This window comes from Apodemus sylvaticus, chromosome 6, assembly GCF_947179515.1.
Source record: "Apodemus sylvaticus chromosome 6, mApoSyl1.1, whole genome shotgun sequence".
NCBI lineage: Eukaryota > Metazoa > Chordata > Mammalia > Rodentia > Muridae > Apodemus > Apodemus sylvaticus.
In genome coordinates, this window is record NC_067477.1 from 13,091,235 (window position 1) to 13,116,806 (window position 25,572).

The 25,572-nt window shown below is 36.4% G+C and overlaps 1 long non-coding RNA gene and 10 other non-coding genes across 12 annotated transcripts in view; all 11 read right to left on the minus strand.

Annotated features, from left to right (window-relative positions):
• Positions 1-1,628: 1,628 nt before the first annotated feature.
• The window catches only part of LOC127686944 (uncharacterized), a 53,854-nt gene continuing 29,910 nt past the window's right edge, over positions 1,629-25,572 (minus strand). The window contains exons 1-17 of one of the 2 annotated variants that reach the window (XR_007978295.1): positions 24,422-25,214; positions 20,874-20,935; positions 18,515-18,602; positions 17,691-17,738; positions 16,850-16,919; positions 15,753-15,840; positions 13,705-14,570; positions 11,303-11,388; positions 10,127-10,198; positions 9,411-9,497; positions 8,645-8,677; positions 6,909-7,068; positions 6,143-6,228; positions 5,252-5,306; positions 4,047-4,115; positions 3,016-3,100; positions 1,629-2,113 (exon numbers count right to left, since the gene is read on the minus strand). This is a non-coding gene — a long non-coding RNA (uncharacterized LOC127686944). Of the gene's footprint in view, positions 2,114-3,015; positions 3,101-4,046; positions 4,116-5,251; positions 5,307-6,142; positions 6,229-6,908; positions 7,069-8,644; positions 8,678-9,410; positions 9,498-10,126; positions 10,199-11,302; positions 11,389-13,704; positions 14,571-15,752; positions 15,841-16,849; positions 16,920-17,690; positions 17,739-18,514; positions 18,603-20,873; positions 20,936-24,421; positions 25,215-25,572 lie in introns of those variants that run through there. The other variant, XR_007978294.1, reaches the window with a different exon arrangement.
• LOC127688113 (small nucleolar RNA SNORD113/SNORD114 family) lies at positions 3,695-3,766 on the minus strand. The gene has a single exon (XR_007978566.1). It is a non-coding gene; the product is annotated as a small nucleolar RNA SNORD113/SNORD114 family (small nucleolar RNA).
• LOC127688112 (small nucleolar RNA SNORD113/SNORD114 family) lies at positions 5,672-5,743 on the minus strand. The gene has a single exon (XR_007978565.1). It is a non-coding gene; the product is annotated as a small nucleolar RNA SNORD113/SNORD114 family (small nucleolar RNA).
• LOC127688161 (small nucleolar RNA SNORD113/SNORD114 family) lies at positions 6,611-6,681 on the minus strand. Its single transcript, XR_007978573.1, has one exon. It is a non-coding gene; the product is annotated as a small nucleolar RNA SNORD113/SNORD114 family (small nucleolar RNA).
• On the minus strand, positions 9,038-9,110 carry LOC127688193 (small nucleolar RNA SNORD113/SNORD114 family). Its single transcript, XR_007978604.1, has one exon. It is a non-coding gene; the product is annotated as a small nucleolar RNA SNORD113/SNORD114 family (small nucleolar RNA).
• Positions 9,726-9,799, minus strand: LOC127688152 (small nucleolar RNA SNORD113/SNORD114 family). Its single transcript, XR_007978571.1, has one exon. It is a non-coding gene; the product is annotated as a small nucleolar RNA SNORD113/SNORD114 family (small nucleolar RNA).
• On the minus strand, positions 10,568-10,639 carry LOC127688111 (small nucleolar RNA SNORD113/SNORD114 family). Its single transcript, XR_007978564.1, has one exon. It is a non-coding gene; the product is annotated as a small nucleolar RNA SNORD113/SNORD114 family (small nucleolar RNA).
• Positions 12,087-12,160, minus strand: LOC127688189 (small nucleolar RNA SNORD113/SNORD114 family). The gene has a single exon (XR_007978600.1). It is a non-coding gene; the product is annotated as a small nucleolar RNA SNORD113/SNORD114 family (small nucleolar RNA).
• Positions 14,219-14,292, minus strand: LOC127688163 (small nucleolar RNA SNORD113/SNORD114 family). The gene has a single exon (XR_007978575.1). It is a non-coding gene; the product is annotated as a small nucleolar RNA SNORD113/SNORD114 family (small nucleolar RNA).
• LOC127688164 (small nucleolar RNA SNORD113/SNORD114 family) lies at positions 15,216-15,289 on the minus strand. Its single transcript, XR_007978576.1, has one exon. It is a non-coding gene; the product is annotated as a small nucleolar RNA SNORD113/SNORD114 family (small nucleolar RNA).
• LOC127688192 (small nucleolar RNA SNORD113/SNORD114 family) lies at positions 18,258-18,327 on the minus strand. The gene has a single exon (XR_007978603.1). It is a non-coding gene; the product is annotated as a small nucleolar RNA SNORD113/SNORD114 family (small nucleolar RNA).

A 25,572-nucleotide genomic window follows, 5' to 3' on the forward strand; every position in this document is an offset into this window, starting at 1 on the left:
CAAAAGTAATAATTGTTTTTATCTGAGGGCTTCAGTGTTCCAGACCACCTGTGACTCACAGCTGCAGCTACATCGATCCAGAGTTCCTGTAAATTCACTTCTTGTTATCCAGCCTTGTTTACCAATTAACTCACTAGCTCCCTGTGAATAATCCAATGTCTATAGACAACTAAGCCTCAAACACGAATGAACCTTGCCTAGCTTTTCCTATCTAGGCATTATCTGTTGCAAAATAAGTATCTCACTTAGGACCCATAAGGTTTCACATGTGGACTAACCAATGTAAAATTGTATAACAACTCTATATTAACCTTGGCTACTTTTGTTCAATTTTATTTAATATGGTCATTAAAAGGAAGAAGCAACTTTGACCAATGACCCATTTCTTTTTAGTACTGGGGGTGGAACCAGGTCCTTTGGATATATAGCAAGTTCAGTACCACTGACAAAGGGACATCCCCTCATAGCTAAAAAAAATTCATATACACCATGAACTTTTCTAAGGTAAAAGTCATCGTCACCCTTGAACTATTTTTTGGTTTTATTTGATAGTAAAATAATTAGTGCTACCTTTCTTTGAAAATTTGTTATTAAATATTCATACATGCATATAACATGTGTCTTCTCTAGTCTTAATATCTCAGGGTGTGCTTGACACAACAACAAAAGCACCCCGCACTCACCCCTGTTTTGATTTATATTTTCCATTGATCCTTCTGCCCCCTTTTTTTTCCTTCTGCCCCCTTTTAATAATTGTACTTCACACTTTTCTTCAGTCATAGAGGAAATACATTTTTATTACAATGTATTTTTATACAATGCATTTTTATTACAGTTTCCCCACCCCAACACATCCCATCCTCCCCATGCCCCACCCACCCAAATCCACAACTATTAATTCATTTTTACATTAGAATAAAAACAGTCACCTAAAATGACGAGGAAAAAGAGAAGCAGAAAAAGGGGGGAAAAGAAGCAAAGCTTTCAGGAGGCTGATACAGTGGTCTCCTGAGATGCACTGCCAGAGAGGGACAAATACGGAGGGGATGCTCTCAGCCAATCATTGGACTGAGCATGGGGACCACAATAGAGGACTTAGTGAAAGGCTTAAGGAGCTTAAGTTTGCAACCCCATAGGAAGAACAACAATATCAACCAACCAGAACCCCCAGGGTTAACAGGGACTAAAACAACAACCAAAGCAACCCCATAGGAAGAACAACAATATCAACCAACCAGAACCCCCAGGGTTAACAGGGACTAAAACAACAACCAAAGCAACCCCATAGGAAGAACAACAATATCAACCAACCAGAACCCCCAGGGTTAACAGGGACTAAAACAACAACCAAAGCATACACATGGAGAAACACAAGCTATAGTCAGTTATTTAACAGAGGATAGTCTTGTCTTGCGTCAGTGGTAGAAGCCCTTTTTCCCGTAAAGGCTCAATGCCCAGGCTAGGGGAATGCCAGGGCAGTGGGAGCATGGGTAGGAGAATCAGAGGGAGTGGGTTTCCAGAGGAGAAATCTGGAAAGGGGGAACATTTGAAATGTAAATAAATAAAATATCAAATAAAAAAATCAAAAGCAAGCAAAGTAGGGCCAAAGAAAAATCACAAGAAACACAGACCCCGAGTCACATATATTTAGACCCAGAGAAAATTAAAAAAATACAATCAGCAACCATACTATATACAAAAAATATCAGTAGGCTGAAAAGGTACCCAGACAAAGCATTGTGAGTCACAAAACCCTCCCAAGATGCCATTGAGTTCATCCTGTGTTGGCCGTCTGGACCATGGAGACTGCTCTAAAAGTTGGTTTATATGTCCAGTGACACTCCATTGGAGAAAACTAGTTTTTCCTTTGACAGAGTTTATCAACTGGAGAGAGCTTCTGGGTTATCAGTATAGAATTGTGTCCAGTATAGAATTCCCATCTCAGTGCTGAGAGCCCATGAGGCTTAGACCTGTGCAGTCCTGAGCATGCTGCCTCAGTCTCTATGAGTTCATCGGTCCTCTTGTGTCTATAAGGCCTTGTTTCCTCAGGGTCTTCGATTCCAATCGGCTTTTACACTCTCTCCACCTCCTCATCCATTGGGTTCCCTGAGCCCTGAAGGAAGGGATTTGATGGGGACATCTCAGTTAGGACTGAGCGTTCCAAGGTTAGAGGGAATACTGTTAAAAATTGCCTATTCAGGCAAATGATACATTACTAATCTAATTGGTTTCACTGAGACAAACACGGAGGCAGCCACTACATCTTTCTCACATAGGTAAGTAAGGGAACAATGGGAAAAGGAGGTTGAAAAATGATACGGTACTCAATGGTCTTGCCTCAATTTTCTCCATTGTTCAGATGTATATTAGGTTTCTGAACCAAAATAAATACTGTATGTGTGCTGATTATGATTATGGCTGATTAATCATTCATATATTCATATTCATAATTAGTACTCCATGTGCTGCCTTTTTTAATCACTGGCCAAAAAAACTACCATTCTTAGATATTATCTTTTTTATTTCTTGATTTTGTGTTACTGAGGACAGAATACAGGGCCTCACATCAGGAGCTCTGCCACTGAATGATGAATTGCTCTTTCCCCAAGTCAGCCTGAATAGGTTTCAAAATTTATAATTAATGTTTATAAGTTCTTTTTCTTTGTGACATTGACATAACTGAATAACACTTAATTGTTGATATTTACATTTGTTTATTGACTCTTTTCCTAATGTTAATATATAAAATTGTAACAATAAAAGCAAAGACCAAAGACAATGCTTAGAAGGAGTTGTCACCAACTTCTAGAGAACTATCAAGGTGACTTGAATTCCCTTTGCTTTGGTCTACTGAATTGAAGACATCTGGTATTTATTGTGTTTAAATTATAGGTAGTGGTAACTGGGTTGCCAACAACAGGCTTTTTCTGAATACTATGAACATATCAAATCTCTACGTGGAATATACTCTTTCAAAAATGACATACAAAACGTGATACTGTAATTATTACTCACGGTTGTAGCTGTGACCTTCACAACACAATCAACCCTGGAGCTTAGGATGAGGTAGGATCCACCCATTCATCTGAAGTTGACCTTTCTGAAAGGTACAGAACAGACAAGGATAAACTAAGATGCCGTACACTGGTCAATTTATCTACAAATTACTTAGTCATGTTTACTTTCTATTCAGACACAGAACAGCACTGAATCTTTTACTAACTCAAAATAAGAACATGGATTATTAAGTTAATAAGCCATGTTATCAGACAAGAGGAATATATTGGAAGTACTAAGAAAAAACATTTCCAATTACATTCATCCTTCCTCCACCACATAATTCTCCCTTATTTATATTTTATACTCAAGCCATGAACAAAACGAGGACTTGCCATTATATTTAGTAAACACATTGTCCTTAGCTAGCAATACCATGAAAGCATGTTGTTATTGTGTGTTTAATTTTATTGTATTTTTTACTTATTTATTTATAAACACACATGGGTTCCTGGCTTATTACTATTAAATGGAATGATTCTCATGTTGAACAATGCTGACCTGCTTTAATTTGATTTACAGATTTACATAAAGATGCAAATCTTTTGGTCTTTTGCTGACCAACTTTTAAACATACAAGACCACAACTCAGAGGAATGTCTAGAATCAAATAATGCACACTAGATGCCTTTAAGGTAAGGAACTCAGACTTCCAGACCTGTTGTCATGATCCATAACTCATACCCAACAAGATGTCATCCCTGATCCAACCTTGGTCTCTAGTTTCCCCGATGAACTTATGATTAGCTGATTATTCATTCACTAATGAAAATTACGTAATTATGGATCATGAAGATGTAATTATAATTTACATCTACCTTTTAGCTCCTTGGAATAATGTCAAATTAATCTTAATTTCAATAATATTAATTAGCCAACCAAGCATTTCACAGCCACGTCACACTTCTCCCTGGATCATGGGTCTTTAGATTACATGCAATGCCTTTATAAAGACAGAGGAAAGAACTAAACCAGGAACTCTGACTCACATGGATCAATCTGCTCCTGATACAAACTAGGGCCCATGAACCTGGTGGCCAGTAAGGAAGGCATCTGCTCTGAGTAAAAGACAAAACAGGGTATGAAAAGGCTCAAACATACATGTGAACATATATATACATACGAACTCATTTCATTATTCAAGAAAGGACACCTAAGTAAGAACTCAGTGATATATTTGGAAGTTTTAGTCTCATGCAATGTCATATAAGGTATGTGTGTGTATACACATAGATATATATAAAACACTAAATAATACTATTATTAATACATACATATAATACATATATATTATGCCATATTTTTAAGTTTGTACTTTATACTATATGCTATATTTTGTACTTATTAATTCTGTACGTTATACTATATGCTGTATATAAAATAATTTTAGTTTCAATTATATATACTATACTTTTACTTTTATATATAATATTAATTTACTGATTTTGTGTTTTATGGGTTTTCTGTGCCTGCATTTCTTTGTATGCATGTGCTTCAGGTGCTTAATCTTTCTTTTTTATTTGTTCATTTTCTTCTATTTTGGTTTGTCAATTTAGTTGTTGTTTACTTGTCTGTTTTATAAAGAGACAAAGAGAAAGAAGGAGTAATGTTGGATGAGTGTGAAGGAAGGGAGGATCTAAAAGGAGATAAAGAAGAAGAAACTTTGATAAGGATATATTGTATGAAAAAATGTAATTTTAAAAAGAAAGGATCCAAAAAAAAAAGGTAAGGATCTAAATGTGTTAACACAACTTTATGTTCGTTTCAGTTTCTTTGGATAAAATACAGGGTCATGACTATACTGAATATAATTTAATAAAACGGGGCATTTTCACTTCGCATATCTGAAGGTCTACTGTTTGGTATATGTAGTGTTATTCATCACAGATACATCAGCCCTCCTTGTCTCTGTATCTGATGTATATTGAGCAACTGACCAGTTGTGATACTGACATAGTTATGAATCACAAAAATACAAAAAAGATTTTTAGTTTAATCCACAGAGTTACGGGTCATTATTTCTGTCCATATAGATTATTAATTGGACAAAATTTCCTTAAATATTATACTGAACCAAGATGCCATATTTTTGATCCAGACAACGCATCTCTTCTAGATGACAAGAAAACCTCCAACAATATTATAAACAGGCATTGCATGCAAAAAAAAAAAAAAAGAAGAAGACTGTACTCACTTTATACTACTCCAAGGAATACAGATTGTGAAAAATCTGCTGGGGAAAATCTATTCTGAGAGTTTAAAGCAGAAGAGAATATAAAAAATATTGGCATCCTATTAATTTATTATTCATATATTTTCATACTTGATATTGCCCCATCTCATCATTCAGCTACGTATATAACAACCTATGGTATGGCTTTTTCCATAACCCAAACAGGCATGGCTCTGACACTGCCTATAATCTAAGCTCATGACGCAGGGCATCTGTGGCCATCACGTGTGAAAGAGCTGCTGTTTGGTAGGTATTTTTAGTATTCTTGTTATGGAATATGATTGATTAGATATTTTTATTGATATTATATCTGACAGTATAAGTAAACAATTCTTAGCATTTGCCACTGAGATGATAGGTATATTCTACGTGTTTTATGATGTGGACCTCAGACTCCCAGACCTGTGATCATGATCCAAGATTCATACGGCACCAGAGGTCATCATAGATCCGACATCAGCCCTACCCTTAGCCATTAATTTCTACATCTTTGTCAAGCATTATTTACTACTACTCTCAAAAGAGTTAGAAGTCACAAAGACTTACGAATAAGATCCTTTAATATATTTAAGAACTACTCAGGATATTTCCATGTTGTGTTTCTATTTTGTTACTAAGCCTTTTGTGGGGGGGGGGCGTTAACTCAGTGTATTTATAAAATGAAAAGCACTATAAAAATACTTTTCACTGGAAAAATAACTCTTAATTTGACAAAATGCTATTAAACACTATCTTAAGGCACACAGCATATTAGTGATTTGACAATGTCTGCTCATCTCAAATGACAATCCCTTTTCATCAGGGACATCATTTCTGAGTACCCCAAATCAATACAAGGTTGACTTTACTCACACTGCGTATACATCCCAAGCACGAAGTACTGACAAGAAAGCACAGCAGTAGGGCAGAGTGTCCGAATCAAACTGAGGGCACCCATCCTGAAAGGACAGAGCAGATGATATTACAAAGATTGAAACTGGATTTACTCACCCAGGAGTTCTGTCTGCTTCTTTGGCTTCCTTTTTCCTAGCTCTCAGGTAAGTTTGTCTTACACTTCTACATGTTGTGGGCAAAATAGGCCGTTGGTTGTATTCATTTCAAGAGCATTATTGTCTGTATGGAATCCTGAACAAAGCTAGGATTGGTTTGGTAGCTCTTAGCATTACTCTAGCTGTGGACTTAGCCCTTAATTACTAAAAGCTTCACCTGATTCACTTTTATTTATATTCTTATCTAGTTGTAGAAGGAGAATATCATACATATCTAAAAATAGACTGCTCCTAACATGTGTCACTAAGGTCATAGGGATCTTTTTAGGATGTGAATCTCAGACTTCCAGACATGTATTCAGGGCCCACGACTCTTAGGCCACCCACTGTCATCCCAGTTCAACATCAGACCTTGCCGTCTCTATTAATATCTACATTGTTATCAAGTGATTGATCAACTATACTATTAAGATGATCATGAAACACAAAAATATCTAAGGAAAAAGTAACTGTGTATATGACCAACAACCACAGGATCTCTTATACTGTAGTATTTGTTTAATTATATGTTGCCTATCTGGCAAAAATGTTGTTATGCTATCTCACACAGACATGTTACTTATACTTACCACTTGGACAAGTTAGTAGTGTCCGTAGTCTTTCAAAGAATGCACAATCAAGGTGCGAACACTGAATACACAACTATGTCTATCTTATGACTACAACGAACAGAGCAAGAATCTCGTAAGCAAGGAAGAGTGTGTATACATCAGCTTGGGGGTATCCATTCTACGTACAAAGCAGAAAAGAACATAAAAAGATTGTTATTTACTTTGTGCCTACTGTAAATTACCCTTCTTACGACTCATCTTTGGATCCAATATTCTACTCTTGCATTCTTTTTTAAAAGAACACGAGAAACTACCAAGAACACTGCCTAGTCTTAGTTGATGTGGAATGCAATTCTGATATAGCAAGTACAAATGCTTAGCATACATTTAGGACTCTTCATTTAAAAATGAGTTAAATATAATTTAGTAATAATTAGTAATTTACAATTACTAATATTTTTAATTATAAAAGTAAACAACTCAACTTGTCACTAAATGACGGGTATATATTCTGTATGTGAAGATGTGAATGGCAGATTCCAACAACTATAGTCATATCTACTACGCATTGCAGCACTAATAGACCTCAGACCTAAAGACCTGCAGCCATAATCCACAAATTCCATGCTACTAGATGTTAAGACCTATTATTAGGCCTTCAATTCCTATAAATTTTCAAATGGTTAGAGAAAATTATGAATCACAAAAAAAATCAAAGAAAAAGATTCTTCAGTATATATCAGGCCTGTATGAGATTTTTTTCTCCTATTGACTATATCTTATACGTGTTTTATTTAGCAAATGTATTTTGTTTGCGTACATGTCACATTAACAAATGGGCCATAACTACTTTTGCAGATGGTAACTAGGGGTTCACCAATACAGTAACAGCCTTTAAAAGCAATGCTAAGAAAAATATGAAGACTAAATATAAGGAATCTGTCCTATAAACACAATTAGCAGATTGTAAAATTTATGACCAAGGATACATAGGTCAGTTGGGGTATCCATTCGGAGAGCAAAAAACAGAAGACGCTCTAGTTACAAAATTCTAACACTTTGCCTTTGCATTCACAGCACTGTTCATTTTGTCATGACATACTATAATGTATATGTTTTCTCAAAACATATACATTATAGTATATAATGGCTCTAACCCTACAAAGAAGGGTCAATGAACCACTGAGAATTAACTACTGGGTTTGGTATGTAAGTTTTAGAATTCTGACTATAGTATAACATCTTACTTAGAAAATGACTTGACAATATTTAAGGTTTTCAATTAAATAAAATAGCTTGCTACCCATCCCCCTTTCACACCTATGTCTAAAAGCATGGGTACAAGCTATATTCATAATATGGAACTCAAATTCCCAGACCCTGAGACACATGCAGTGTTCTCCACTGACCCAACCTCAGTCATCTCCCCTCTCCTTCTCTATTGAATATTTATGAATGTTTGTTGAGCAACTAATGTCACTAGTGCCTCTAAAGTTGATTGGGAATGACAAGATCTAAGGACAGAATTCTTGAGCGTACTCTGAAGGCCCTCAGAACCTTTTGACATGGTTAGAATCTCTTTTGATATATATTCCTACTCTGGGACATATTGTTAAGCATTCATTTTCATCTACCTGCCATTTAACCCTTTGACCGTGGTTGTTCTTCCCAGATAATAAGTGGACTTTCTTTTCTCAGTATATGCACAGTCATTAAAAAATAACATGAAGCAACAAAATACTGGCTATACTCACCTGGAGTCTAAATGAACTTGGGGGGAATCCATCCTGCCAATGTAAATCAGAAGGGAGAATAAAAAGGTTTGTACTCTATTCACACATCCATGACATACCTGCTTGTCCCACTACACTCTCCTTGACTCTTATCCAGATGTGTATTACACTAATAAGTGGGCTTCTTGAAAGGAAAAAAAACCAAGATCAGGAACACTGCCTTTATTATGGTATATACAGCATCCTCAGACATGCCTTGATAATTATCCTTAATATCCTTAATATCTTTCCTATAAGCAAACATCCTAACTGGACTATATGCTACAAATTTATTTAAGTTTTAAACTAATTATAAAACAGACTAATATGCAGAACTGCTACCAGGGTTTGTGGTACTATGCTAGCTATTAAGATGTGGAACTCAGAATCCCCGATCTATAGTCAAGATTCACGAATCATCTAGCTGCTGCTGGTCATCATTGATGTAACATCTGCCCTCCTCTCTTTTATTAATTACTACGTGTTTTTTGAGTAATTCAACACACAACTGAGATAATTATGAATCACAAAACTCTAACAGCAAGATCCTTGAGTGCACTTTAGACCTCTAAAGGATCTTTTGTCCAAATGAGTATTTATTATAAACACGTAATTTGGCAAGATTAGTTTATTAAACATTGTGCTTCATGCACTTGCCATGTTTATAATTTTGTCAAGATTTCTCTTCCGTCTTATAGGGCAATCTGAAAATAACATGAGCCAAGGCACGAACACTGATAATACTCACACAATGTCTATCCACGAACACAAAGGCTAGATCACGAGGTTTATTTTCAAGGGAGACTGTATGAAGTCATCTTGCAGGATATTCATTCTTGAAGTATAGACAGAAGAGGTTATAAAAAGATTGACATTCTGTTCTCTCCTGTATGCATTGTCCCTGCTTTTGTTCATTTGATCTTGTCCCTCACCTATGCAGTCATCATTCTATCACATTTTCTTCTTGAGAAAACAAGTGGGCAGAGCTACTGTAATGTTTATAGAATATATATATATTACATCTGTCATTAACATCACAGATATACACTAGATATTTAATGATGTTGACCTCAGACTCTTGTGTTTGTCGTCATAATCCATGACTCAAATACTCGCAGTAAAGTCATCATTGATCCAACACCAGACCTCCTCTTCTCTACTAGTTTAGCCACATTTATTGAACAATTGATCAGTGCTATTATAGAGATAATTTCCACTAAAAAAAACCCTAACTATGAGATCCTTGAGTGTACTTAAAACCTCTACAGGATCTTCAGCAGTGATGACTAGCTCTCTCATTGCACACTCTTAATTTGGTAAAATTTGATTAAGCCTTGTGTTTCATATACATGCTATATGCCTTTGGCTACAGCTGCTCTTCAGAGATAATAAACTGATACAGTAGCGGGCATTAAAAACAAAACAAAAACAAAAAGCCAACACAAGAACCAAGACTCTACTCACACTGTGTCAATTCTGCAGACACATACAGGGAAACCAAAACCTCAAGAATAACGAAGCTTGGAGGTATACATTCTGAGAGTAAAAATCAGAAAAAAATTTTAAAAGATTAATACTCTGTTTACTGATGTCTGCATTCTGTCTGCCTCTCTGGCTAATTCTCCATCTTATTCCTCATGAAGCCTGCATTACTCTATAACGTGCTCTTCATTAAAGATCAAATGGCCATGGTTCTGATATGGACAAGAATATTGCAAATGATTTTACATCACTCATGGGAAATCCCCAGGCTTCTTATCTGAATAAAATAGTAATTAGTATATATGTATAACATTATTGCTATGGAATTATGTCTTAGTAGAAATGATTTCCAATTTTATCTATATGTAAAAGTATACTATTCCTAACATCTGTCACTAAGAAATGCACTGCACATTTTACGATGTGAACCTCAGACTCCCAGACTTGTAGTCATAATCCATGACTCATACAGCACCCACAGTCATCATTGATCCAACATCAGCCCTCTTCTCTACTAAGTTAGGCACATGTATTGTACAACTGATCTCAAGTACTACTGAGATAACTGTGACTCACAAAAACAGAGGAGGAAAAAAACTAAGGATGAGATGCTTCAGTATACTTCAGAGATCCTCAGTTTCTTTTTGAATTATGAAGCCCTTTTCAATATATATTCTTAATTTGACACAATTTTATTAAATCTTGGGCTTCAAACACATGCCACATAAAGCCTTTGCAGGGCTGCACTTCCTAAATAGTTAGTGCCTTTATCATTATAGTAGATGGCCTTTAAAGGCAGCATGAAGCATCATCAGAACATGGATAGTACTTAGACGGTGCCTATATTACAATCTGAAACACAGGACATGAACTGTATTTACACTGTGTCTATATTACAATCGGAAACATAGGACATGAACTGTACATACACTGTGTCTATACAATCTGAAGCACAGGACATGAACTGTACTTACACTGTGTCTATACAATCTGAAGCACAGGACATGAACTGTATGTACTTACACTGTGTCTATACAATCTGAAGCATAGGACATGAACTGTACTTACACTGTGTCTATACAATCTGAAGCACAGGACATGAACTGTACTTACACTGTGTCTATACAATCTGAAGCACAGGACATGAACTGTACTTACACTGTGTCTATACAATCTGAAGCAGCTTATTATCGGGCTCATGATTAAACGCGAGTGTGAGAATCATCTTGGTGGCAGAATGCATTCTGAGAGTACAAAACATAAGAGATGAATGAAAAAAAATGAACATTTGTTCCTTAATTCTCACACTCTGTGCACATCCATCACTATCTCTTCTTATGACACACCTATGTGTATGACACTAATATATGTTGTTATGAAAAAAATACTAGACATAGTTCTGACTATACAAAGAAGGTTCTTAAATTTCTACTTCATGTGGACTCCTCAGTCATCCTGTGTTCAGGAACAACTGTGTTTTTCAATAACTTGATAGTACATTTACAGTGGAATTATATTATTGAAGATTTATTTTATCTGTTCGAATGTTTTTGATCCACATGTATGTACTTGTAACACACACATGTGGTACCTACAAAGAAGAGATGATGGTAACAGATCCCCAAGAACTAGAGTTGCAGGTTCCAATAATGGCGATCAATCCCAACTTGAGACTTATGCAAGAACAGTAAGTTCGTTTACCTCCCGAGCATTAGTTGGCAAATGCCTTACAGATTTACTTCTGTTAATGTTATTGTCTAATAAAAAAAAAAGATTATTCCTAAAATCTGTTACTAAGATCAGGGATATAGATGAGATGCCTTATGAGATGGACCTTAGATATCCAGACTTACTAATACATTTTTATTTACATTTACCTAATTATAAAAGTAGAAAATTTCTTACATCTTTCACTAACATCCCAGCATGCACTAGACATGATGTTGACCTCAGACTCTAAGGTTTTTCGTCATAATCCATGATTCAGATACTCAGAGTTAAGTCATTACAGATCCAACATCCTCCTCCTCTCTACTAATTTAGGTATATTTATTGATCACTACTACTACTGAGATAAATTCCAGTAAAATAAAACACTATAAGATCCTCGAGTGTACTTAAAACTTACTAGAAATGATTTCCAAATCTATCTCTATTTTATCTATGTGTAAAAGTAAACCAATCCTACCATTTGTCACTAAGATCATAGAATGAAATACACAATAACTTGTAAGAACAGCAAGTTCTTTTATCCACAGATCTATTTCTCTACCCTCTGGAATTATTTTTTAGTTGAAAAGTGACTTACAAATTTACATCTGTTAATGTTTTTGCCTAATTGTAAAAGTATACTTTTCCTAGAATCAGTCACACTCAGAACCAGCTTATAAATTAGATATTTTATGATATGGAGATGGTTAGATACTGAGACAAGTATTCATGATCAATAACTCATGGCACCCACACGAATCATTGAAACATCATTCCTTATTTAATCTGTTAATTTCTACATACACAGATATTTTCTGACTGTATTTATCAATGACATAAAAATTAATGCTTATGTTCTGGTCACATGGACCTTGAAACCAGAAAACCATGCAAACAACAATTTGGAAATATCCATTTTGTGGATATATTTTTGAATATTTGGATATTTTGAATTACACCTCAGGTACAAGTACTTGCTAGTATTTAATACTCTTCAGAACTACAGAAAACAAGCTAAGAAAATTACGAAGAACAAGAGGAGTTCTAGGGTCTCTGGTTCAGTAACTACCTCCTAGTTTATTCATTGACTTTCCTCAAGGCTTTATTTGATAATGAACTGGCTATAAGATTTGAACAAACTTGCTTTTACCAACTAGGTACCAATAACATCAATAGATACTGTGAGGCATTTTGTGCATATATTCAGAATTTGTCCTGTATTTATTTTCCTGTCAACAGATAACACCAGTGGATTTGATTTGGGGTTATTTCATCAATGACTCCTTCAACAGAGTTAACTAAACTAATTAACACAAACATTCATCTGGCATATGTAACTAGAACTCCAAGCATGAACCACAGACCAGGAGTCATGGTCTTTGATTCATGTTCCACAGGGGTTATCATTGTCCACATATAACATATTTTAACACTCCTGATATCTAGCCCACAGCTGCAGACTACCTGTGTTCTGGTGTGGAACTGAGACTCTCGGTCCTATAGTCATGATTGATGGTTGCATCAGTGGTCATTATAGACACAACACAGCCCCTTTTCCTTTTTCCATAATCTCCATATTAATCTCCAATCTTCCCTAACTATTCATCTACCTTGTAAAGTCTTCATCACAAAATCTTAGCACAAGAAACTGATATGTTGAATAACTACAGATCTTTTGTCACCCTGCCTTTTCTCTTGATTTTGGATAACCTTAACACAGTGTTCATGGTCATATTGAGTTGGTCACACAGTCTCAATAGGTCTGAGAGGAGTCTATGGATGACTTTACCATGACGGGAGTGTCTTATTAAAGCCATTCAAACCAAGAGCAGACTTTTGGCTTCACTTACATCAGTTGCTGAGTTCCGTCCTCATGATGATGGGTCAACGAAGGACCTCCCAGGCAGGGAAGAATGTGTCAGAACCCATCCAGGAAGTACAGAACAGCAAAGATAATGAAAAGATTGATATTTGTCCATTGAGTTTTACATTTCTCCTTTCCTTGTTTAAGAGTCAAATTGTCATGCAATCAAGTAAAAAAACTAAATTAAAAATTGATAATTTTAAAAATTAAGGCCTTGAACATCACAGAAACATAAGCCATGAATTTTACTATATAAATCACCTTGGATAAAGGTTATATAAACCTTTCTGAATAGATTTTCAATGTGTATAAATATCATTGATGGCCAAATATTTATGTTCAGGATTGATCAATGCCTTAAAAATTATTGATGTTGAATTATGTCTTGATTCGGTGATACACTATGAAATGATGAGAGTGCATGTCTAATGTCTAATATGTGCTGCACATGCCAGACTTGCAACCCCTGCATGAGAGGGTCACATGAGGCATCTTATGCTGTGGACCTCAGACCTCTACTGACGTAGTCATCGTCTGTGACTTATAATCCCGAAACCTCGTCATCATTGGCCCATGCTATCTTCTTATCCAATAATACATGCATGTTTGATGATCAACACATCTATTCATCAACAATTAAAATGACAAAGAATGGCTGCACTTTGTCTGACTGAATGACTGGCATTCTTGTCTCAATACACTGTATACTCTATAATAACATAGAGCATACTGTTGACCAAAACAAGACAGAATAACTTGGAATATTACTCACACAGGACTTGTGAGCACAGAGGGTAGGTACTGAGTGTGTGATCATGGACCCGTGTTTAAAGCAGACTTGAGCCACTGGTTCTGTGGGATGAACACAGAGGATAACTACCTCATGACCTCACATAACAATTAATGTAGATACATATGAACCTGTGACAATAGCTATGAATGTTCTTTTGCGAAAATTAAGGCTTTGGATCTCTTTCAACTCAGTGTGTGGTGCTTTTTGACCCAATTTTATAATAATGTTTCAAAAATCAACAATGTTAACACTGAAGTACACAATCAATATTGATAGTTGCTTATATTCCCTATATCTAATGATCTATTTAATGACCTCAGAGGGAGTGGTCAAAGAGGCTCAACCCATATTGTATTTAAGGCTAAAAGTGTAAGTTATGTAAACCAGCAGGGTTCCTTGCTGTGCTATATACATTGATAGTTGGCCAACCCCATTTTTGTGATTTATTTTTACTATATAAATCACCCTGAATAAAGGTTATATAAACCTTTCTGGATAGATTTTCAATGTGTATAAATATCATTGATGGCCAAATATTTATGTTCAAGAATGATCAATGCCTTAAAAATTATTGATGTTGAATTATGTCTTGATTCAATGATACACTATGAAATGATGAGAGTGCATGTCTAATGCGAAATGTGTGCTGCACATGCCAGACTTGCAAGCCCTGCATGAGAGGGTCACATGAGGCATCATATGCTGTGGACCTCAGACCTCTACTGACGTAGTCATCGTCTGTGACTTATAATCCCGAAACCTCGTCATCATTGGCCCATGCTATCTTTGGATCTCTTTCAACTCAGTGTGTGGTGCTTTTTGATCCAATTTTATAATAATGTTTCAAAAATCAACAATGTTAACATTGAACTACATAATAAATATTGATAGTTGTTTATCTTCCCTAGATTAAATACACACACACACACACACACACACACACACACACACACATTCATACTTAGGGAGAATTTGCCCAGATTTTGTTGCCCAGATATAATGATCTATTTAATGAACTCCGAGGAAGAGGTCAAAGAGGCTCAACCCAAGTGGTATTTAAGGACGAAAAGTGTAAGTTACGTAAACAACCAGGGTTCCTTGCTGTGCTATATACATTGATAGCTGGCCAACCCCTTTTTCGTTATTTACATATTTACTTACTGACTAACTGATCAATACATCATTAACTTAATAGTGAGTCACAAATATCTTATTAATAGAAATTTCAAAAATCCACGAACCTCAGTCTTGGTGTGCCATGTTCACAGTAGAAAAACCTTAGAACTTATACAACTGGATATTGATTACATCAGCAACTGGGAGCCCATTCTGGGGGGAAAAACACAGGTTATAAAAATGAACAGAGTTGCTATATTCATTTAAGTCTTACTAAATTCACTGAGACATTAGGATGAGCTTGTATATTGGGTAGAACTCTTAATGTCATAGTAAGTTGATGGAAGATAAACCAACTGTTACTTTAAAATTATATATATTATTAATGTTGCAGTACTTCACACATCTGGGAAAATTCTCCCTAAGTATGAATGTGTGTGTGTGTGTGTGTGTGTGTGTGTGTGTGTGTTTAAGTGTATACACAAGTTCATTTGCATATATATGCATGAGGACAGATGTCAACTTCATGTGTTCTCAGGACCCTCAAGGGTCTTTCATAGGCCTCTAGTTTGCTACTTAAGCACAGCTCACTGACTGCCAAGTCCCAAGGACCCATCTGTCTCTTCTTCCCCAAGAGTGAGTACTACAGCAAAAGGAGGCCTCAGCAGGTGTCAGTGAAAACAGAATTTTATATGGAGCTGTCTGGTTGCATTTAGGATGCTTTGTCCCTGCACATTAAAGGAAACACCACAAAACTATGTATTATTATAACGTGTCTAAATAAATCTATGCAATCACCATTGCAAAAAAAAAAATGTGCCTTTTTGGGAGTCATGTTGGATTGCATTAACTATCTACTAGTCTCACAAGAAAAGGTCCTCAATGGACTGCACTCTGGCTTCATTAACTGAAATGATAATGTGCTTTTTCTATATTTATGATAGTACCATTAATGGTGTCCATTCAGTGATATTGCAAATATTACTAACTGATTATATCATACATATAAAAGCTAACTGATTATATTACTAAGTATGTTTTAGAGCTGTTTAAGGGAACATTGGTGATTCAGTGTGTCATCAGATCAATTTTCATCTTAAAGATATTAATGAAGCATGCCCAGGACAAGTTATATCAGTCATTAATTGTGGGTGTCATTCTTGAGTAATGCATAATTCATTTTTCAATAAGCAGAGCACACAAGAACATGAACCATACTTACAAAACCTACTGCGTGCTGAAGACCCTAGGCTAGCAATGGACTCCATGATCCAAACAGATAGATAAAGCAACTTGAAAAAATACACAGAGATGAAAAAGAGAACAGATTAGAAACCTAATTAGGTCCTATGCAATTATGACCCTTGTATTAGCTCTTTTCTATTTTATCCATCTAGTTATATAAAGCTGGGATACATTCTTCTCTAGAAAATAAACAGGAGACCTGATTCTTAACCTAACAAGACTTTTGGCCCACATTTTAAACAGCACACAGAATCCTCAGCAAAGGGATTATACCTCTAGCCATTACTAGAGGATTTCTGAACATTGATATTTATACTGTTAGTGTTACTCTTGGCTAAATATTATTTTCATAATTGGACAATGCTTTGCCCTCATTTATTGACTACAATCTAAGGAAAAGTAGAACAAAAACATGTGAATGTAAGGATGATAACATACTATATCACAGCTCCACATTACACATGCTTGAGTGAGGACTTCAGACTCCCAGATCCCTGGATTGTACATCACCAGCCGTTATCACTGATCCAACATTGTCCTTTTCCTTCTCTCAAACGTTTTAGTTTTATTAATAATATGCATCAATTACAATATTTCTATAACTTTTCATCACAAATCTTACCCCAAGATCCCAGTGAATTCAAGTTATTCAACAGATTTTTTGTCAGCCTGACTCTCTGTCTTTTCTCTTAATTTGGAAATCTTCAACATGGTATTTATGATCATGGTGAGCTGACCTAACTGGAGCCTATTTCTGCATTTCTTGGGAAACCAAAACCAAGGCCTGAAACCAAGACAAGAACTTTGATTCTACTTACATTAGTATCTATACTTGTTAAGCCTGGGGATACAGCATCATGGACTTCCTAGCCAGGAAACAATATATTAGGCAGCATCCAGCCAGGGAGTAGAAAACAACAAAGATTATAAAAAATAAATTCTCCTCTCATTATTTGTTACTTAAGATTCAAATTATTATAAAAGTTTCTTAAGAAATCAAATGATAGTTCAAATGAAGGTCTTGACTCTCACTAGAGCATAAGCCAGTAATTTATATCGGATCTGTCAACTTGGATAAAGGTATATCTATATCTATATCTATATCTATCTATCTATATCTATATCTATATCTATATCTATATCTATATCTATATCTATATATACATATATATATCTTTATGTCAATGATTTTTAACAGACTTTTCCACGTGGATTAGTAGCATTTGTGGTCAATACCTCTTATAGTTTATCTGCAGGTACAGTTGAACATTTGTGTTTATGTTTAAATCATAATTCACTAATCACGATATAAGAAAGTATATGAGACTATCTGACTCTAGTGCACAGTAGGTACTACACATGTCTAACTTGAGACATCTTATGGCATGAACCTCAGAATTCAGTGTGTTGTCACCGTCAATGACTTATAATATAGACAAGTTCATCATTGGTCCATATTTGCCTTTTTATTCTCTAGTAATATATGCATGTGTGTTGATTAACACAGCAATTCAATAATAATAAAAACTTCTATGGATAGGAACAGCCTAAGAGCAACTTTATTTGCTCATCAGAATAGTGCAATCCCTTGCCGGGATGCACTCAGTCAGCAAACATTCAGAATAATTTGAATATTACTCACATGTCTTGGGATGTCATGTAAATACTGAGCATGTCTGTAGAGCTTGCAGGCAAGGCCCGATGTTTAAGGAAATCTGCCACCGGGGGTTCTGAGGGATGAGCACATCAAATGAAAATTTGATGACTTAACTTGTGTAAGCTTTGTGATCTCTTTGTGAAGATGTTTGTAAATATGTGGTAAGAGCTATGTTCTGTCATTTAATACAATTTATGTGTCTGGGTCTGATTTATTTGCGCATATGAAGAGGTTTTGCAATACTTTAAGGTTAAGAAATTAACAATTTTTAAGAAATTAAGAAGTTCAAAAAATTAAGAATGTCCATTTTTCCCTTCTAGATATTAGAACAGAGACCCACAGTGAACTGGGAATGCAGCAGTTATGAACACAGATTGTAGCACTGAGGTTTAATGGATAACCTGAAAATAAGGAGTACTTGTGTACGCATTCTGAGGACAAACCAGTACAAAAATGAATATTAATATTTCACTTTACAGACAGTCAGACAGGAGGCTCAAGTCTAAATTCAGATATGTATAGCCAAGAGAACTTAGATTATTATAGCTGAACAAAAATCGATGGGAATAAGGAAAAAGCTCACTAGCAAAGGCACATAGTCACTTAGAGCAGACAAAAACATGGAGACCTAGACTGGTTCATGGGTCTGCCTAGATACATATCCCCTGCTGACCAGGTAAGAGTGAAGTATTCTGACTAAACCTAGGGAGAAGGGTCCAGATCCAAGCACAATCTCCACAGGTGCCTGTGCAATGGAAATATATATGGAGATGTCTTGCTGCATATGGGATTCTTTGCCCCTCCAAATTCAACAAACCAAACAAAAACTTTAAATTATAGTAAGTTTAAATAAAATAAATAAATAAATACAGTCACCATAGGCGAAAAATGTGAAGGGCTCTGTTTATTAGCTTTCTCTAATTTAGGAGGAACTATCCATTTCTCTCATAATAAATGGTATTTCATTAATTGAGAGAGTAATGTCCTTTTTCTACATATGACAATGTCATTACAGTTGTGATTCCATAGAAATGGGACATTAGATTAATGCCAGATTATATGTTCAGTCACTGAAAGATCAACGCATGTTTCTAATTATTTAAATTAAAGTGAGGGTCAGCACTGAAATACAGTGGAAAGTGGAACAGAAATTATAATTGTTCATCTGGGACATGCTGTCAGCCAAGATTCATGGGTAAACACTCTTCTACTCAGATTTTATTTACTTAATAATCATCTTAAATAAATATTTTGTTCTTCCCTTAAAAAAAAATCACACAATATGTCAAAACAATAAACATTTATCCAAATGTTCCTTGCCCCACGGCATCAGCCTTGATCAATACATTGCTAGAATGTCAAGCTACATGAATACATTAGTAACGATTCTTGCTGCATTGCTCACATATTTGAAAGAGAAATGACCCATTTTGTTAGTGTTCATTTATAAGGTTCTTGGTTAACTCCTCACTGCTTTAGTGCATGGAAATCCACTAATACAGCCCGTGTTTTTTTTTTTTTTTTGATTGCCAGATTAAGCTCATATCCCAAAGAGATAATAAATGGGATTTTTCATGATGGACCACTGAGTGACAGGACTTAGTCAAAGTCCTCCATTCAGACACCCCAGGGCACCCATCGTTGATCCACATGAGCCACCTTTGACCTCTTTCTTTTTCATTCACAGACAGTTTTGTTTATTGACCCATTCATAGCCTCACTGGGGGCAAGAAAATAAATATTCATGAATTGAAAAGAACTAGCCAAGAACAAAAAGTGTGTTTGGAGGCGAGGTCTTTCTTTTCTCATTGCTTAGCTCTCTCCCGGCTCCTTTTTCAAGGGGCCTTCAGTGAAGCATGGATGGATCAATTCAAATGCCTGCCTCACAGCCAGCTGTCTATCTCTCTTTCCTCTTCCTGTGTGCAGGCTTCTCTGTGAAGAGCTGTCCAAGAGCACTTTGCAGAATAATAGAAACCTGAGACTAACTGCATCTTCAACACAGTGCCCCAAAGGCTCACGGAGCTACTGAGTACTTGCAACAGAGAAATTGAATTTTACATTTCACTTCACTGTAATTACGTTATATAGAAGCAGCCATGTGTGTATGGTGGCACCCATATTGGACATGCAGCCTCAGATTATTGAGTAGGTAACTTTTAAGTAAACCGCAGTTTGCAAATAAAATGGACTGTGAGTAAAATATGTCAATTATACTCATAGCAATGGTTCAATATTACATTTGTGTCATTGGTTGGTAGACGTGAATAATTCAATGAACACTACAAAGAAATCAGCCCTCACTGACAGGATTCATTGATGATTATAGAGTCTTAAAGCCTCTTACCGACAATGGCAGTAGCAAACTCCTCATCTAAGAGAGTAATTCAGTCTGCTACAGTCTTCATTCTGTGGTGTCAAATACCAACGTTTAAAACAATGAGCCATTTAGATTTAGATCACTTAAACAGCATTAATTTGATTCTAAAATATTCATGAAGACAATTCCCATTTTTTTCATTGACCCAAGAATAGGCCACCTTTTTACTTGTCTAACTATTCCTTTGAAATGATAAAAATGAATCAAGTTCAATTCATCATTTAGGAAGAAGTATGATCAAGATTGTGCCTGCCTGTCTGTGGCTCTCTCCACAGAGGCAGAAGAAACCATTTTCCAACTGACTAGTTTTGAAAAAGAAGAATGAATGAATTTACAGTACCCTTCTCTAGAACTTATAATTAGCACATGTTTATCATAAAAGAAAAGGGAACCAGAATTTAAAGACAAAATATTCAGGATGTTTTGTTTTGCTTTTAGTGAGATGACATGCAGAGAACAAGTGTCACTATATAGCTCAGTCAGGGAATGAAGTTGTAATCCTACTGCTAATAATACACACACACACACACACACACACACACACACACACACACGCACACGCGCATGCGCACGTGCGCGCACACACGCACAAAGGTACACACCCTCAGTGGGATTCAATTTTATAAAAATTGGCAATGACGGTCTATGCTATGCCTCACGACAGCCTGAACCTAGCTCTTTCGATATTGGCCCAGTTATGTATCTCATACCTTAACTGTTCGTTACAAAAATATCAATCTATATCTGTAGGAACTGTGAACATCCCTGCTCCACAGAACTCAGAGTTCAAAAATCTTTAACCACAGTACCTTTGCTTTAGACACCTGATAATCCCAACACTGACTGCTACTCATGGGCATGGTATCTGGTTTGGAAAATGGATCATATAGCTAAGAAACTCTTCTTTTTGCTAAACTAATTAGAACTTAACTGTTATCATGAGATACATCTGAACTATGTAACTCTTAAAGAAAGAGGAAGTTCCCCATCTTTGTTTCAGTGGACTTGAAGTGGGTGGGGAGGATTGATTATTGATTGGCCACAATTGATTATGTGTTTGCTCACTTTGTAAAGTTTTAAAGTAAAAAATTTAAATTAGCTTGGTGGTAGGGTCTATAGATAAGTTTTATAGTTAAGGCTAGCTCTGAACTCATAGTAATCCTCCTGCCTCAGCCTCCTAAGTATTAGGATTTAAAAAAAACACTATCATTTTACCCCTCCCACCCCATAGTGGATGAACACATGATCCCATTCATTTAGTCATTTCTAAGAATAGCAATATCCATGTTAACACTCAGGATAATGGGAATTAAGTTATGTTCATATTTGTACACATTTATTATGAAGTGATCCACAAATTAGTTTTAAAAGAAGAACAGTTACATTTCTCAACCATACTACTGGGGCACATTTTTCTTGCCAGATAAAGTACAAGTCTATGACAAACATTCATTCAGGGTTCAGGCTTGGCCAGTGCCATGTTCTAAGGGCTAGACAAGGGTCTTTGAGATTTTGTCATCAAAATACTTTTAGTGATTTTAGTAAAATGTCTCATATTGTTATCAACAAGTGTTCTTATTTATATTAATTTTACTGGTTTGATATTAAATGAAATACATAATATTCTTACATAAGTTTATTGGTCCATTTTAAAGTGAGCCATGCTATGATCGACTCAGCACTAACTCCAAACAACAGCACAGAGTGCTTGGCTAAGTCCTCTCACAAAAATGAACAACAGTCTTTGCTTCATTAGCACCTTTCATAACTCAAAACAGGATGAGGCAGAGACTTTCTGCCTATTGCTAACGTATCCCATAGACACAGTGAACCTCAAAGTCATAGACCATGTTCAATCAGGACCCTGAATTCAGATGCCCCATGCATACTCATCATAGGCCTGGCATACTGGACTTTTAGTCAGTCATACTAGTCTTGACTTGTCCATTGGTTGACTAATAATATAATCAATATCTATGAATTAAGGGAGGAACAATACTTGGAAATACAAATACATCTTGACACTGCAAATCCCACAGAGCTAAAGCCTGCCCTTTCTGCTGTGAGCCTCAGCATGGGGAATCTGAATGAATCCAGTTCTGGGCATCCTGTCAATGGCCTTGCTTCACAGAGCTCTGCTCACTTAATATCAAAATAATGATGGCACAATGAACTACCATCTGATGAGAAGAATCATCGTATCATTATACTCTCCGCGCTGTGAGAGGACCATGAAGGCAATACTGGGGAAAAGCATCCAGATCCATTATGAGCCAAATCACATTAAAACATTCCCGAAATGGTTGAAATACACTCATCTTTGCATCCTGAGGAATATAGTGGAACTGAAGTATAAGCATCCTGAACATTAATGCACAAAACATTCTCATCACTGGTCAGCTAATGGCCACTTTCGAACCTCTTCCTCAAGATCTATTCTAAGGGCATGATGGTGCCCCTCCCCCCAGCAAGGACATGCATGGCGTTTGATTCCCACTGTATCTCTCCTCCTTCTCTAGCCGATAACAGGCCAGATCTTCCCCAGAATGTAATCACAGAAAAAATGCCAGCCGCACTCATTCTAGGGAGTAAAAGGGAAACATTCAAATGAATTGGTGTCATTTAGGGTTTTTTTAGAGGGGGGGCTGCAGTTGGGGATGATCAATTAGCCATAAGGTTTGGTTTGCGTTCCGGTCGGGACACTTGGGAAGGCAGCAACTCCTTTATATTTATTACCTTATGGGATTTAAGCGAGAACAGCACTTTATATTTATGAACCTGCATACGTTTTATTTTAAATAATGTAATGAACACCATTGAAGCCAGCAGTAAGAAGAAGAAAAATAACTCTAATTATTAGGAACATCTGGTGTGTTTGTTACCAACATACATTAAGAGCAAGGTTGTCTTTTAGGTGGGACTTTGTACAAAATTGGAGGGATTTACCATATGGTAAAATCTTTGTTATATAGCCCAAGCTTGACAGTTCTAGGTGTGTGCTATATGTGCAGATGCACATACATGTGGGTTTGGGTACACATGTGGGTGTGTGCTACAACCTTGGGTGCCAATGCTCAGAAGCTATCCATCTTATTTTGTGAGGTTAACTTTCTCTCTGGTGAGGAGCGTCTCAGGCTGAGGGATAGGCGTGCCTCTCCCACCCAGCACTACAGGTACAAACCATCACTCGCACCTGGCATATTATTTATTTGGTTTTCAAATTTACATGGGCCTTGAGATTTCAAAAAAAGGACCTGACTGACTGAACTATCTGCCCAGCCCCTGTTTAAATAACATATGAGGTTAATTTCTCTTAGGATAAATTTTCTAGCAGAATTTGAAAGTTTACAGCTACCAAGCCAAGACTGGAACACTAATAAGGTAAATTCCTAAATACACCACTGGAAAGGTCCAGAATATCTCTGCTTTCGTGCACATTTCAGGAGTGCACAGTTCTAATGCTCAATTGCTCATATTAAGAAGAAACAAAAAAGTGCCTAGATTTTTTAAATCACCTGGAGGAGTGTGTGGAAGTCTCGCTGATGATCTGTATAAGTTTTCCTCCATTCAACCACTAGTTGAATGCATCTCCTTTCCCTCAACACTGGGCACCTTGCCTCAACCTGCCTCCCGACTCCTAAGACAGCAACGTACGTTGACTAAGGATCTAAAAATTAATAACAGCCCACACAGCATTAAATGCCTTAAAAAGAACATGTATACCATCGGGTATTTTAATTCGTTCATTTATGTCCTGAATATGTGCGTGCGTGCGTGCGTATGTGTGTTGGGGGGGTGAGAGGACAACATGGAGGGCTCTGCTCCTCTCTCTGAGATTTCAGAGGTGGAATTTGGACAGCTAGGCTTGCTCACAAGAGCCTTTCCAAGTGGAACCATCACCTCTGCCATATTTTGAGCATTTTGTTGTTTTGCTGCTTTATCTTGATTTTGTTTGTTTCAAGGATGACCATCTTTGCCAATTGTATCTTTTTTTATTTTTTTATTCATTAATATATTGTTTATTTATGACTAAGTTTGTTACAGGAATGTGGTTTGTGCCACGAATCCACAAAGATCGGGCTTTGGGGACTCCTCTCTATAGGATGCAGACACCAGTTTGCAATAGTCCTCAGATTTCATAAGGGTTTAATCACTGTCCTCGGTCAGAAACCCCATGCTCCTCATCATAGGCCTATGCTGGGTGTTTGCGTCATTCATTGACTGATTCACAATTAACAACACACAGTCCTCAAAACAAGATCTTTGGGTTGGGGCTGTCTCATCTCCTCGGGATATTCAGACCACATGGCTTCCATCAGAGTGCATGCTCCAAGATGCACTACTGAGTGTTAGCATTTCTGTTTTGGATCAAATCAACATCTAGTTTTGGTGTGGTTCACTTATTTAATTCATCCATCTATCAAATGGATCCATGAAACTCGTAGGGAAGCTCTCCTGTCCCATCTTCCACCTCAGAAACACTCATGAGCTAGCATTTATATGGGGGCCTCCCCAAAGAACTACAGTTGGGAGCTGAGCTCAACCACAATGCTCAAAAGGAACACTAAAGTTCTGGGGGTAAATTAAATAACTATTTTCTTCTTTTAAAATCATTTCTACTAGGCCAATTTGGATTTTGTAAGTTAACTGTTTCAGGTTGGTAATG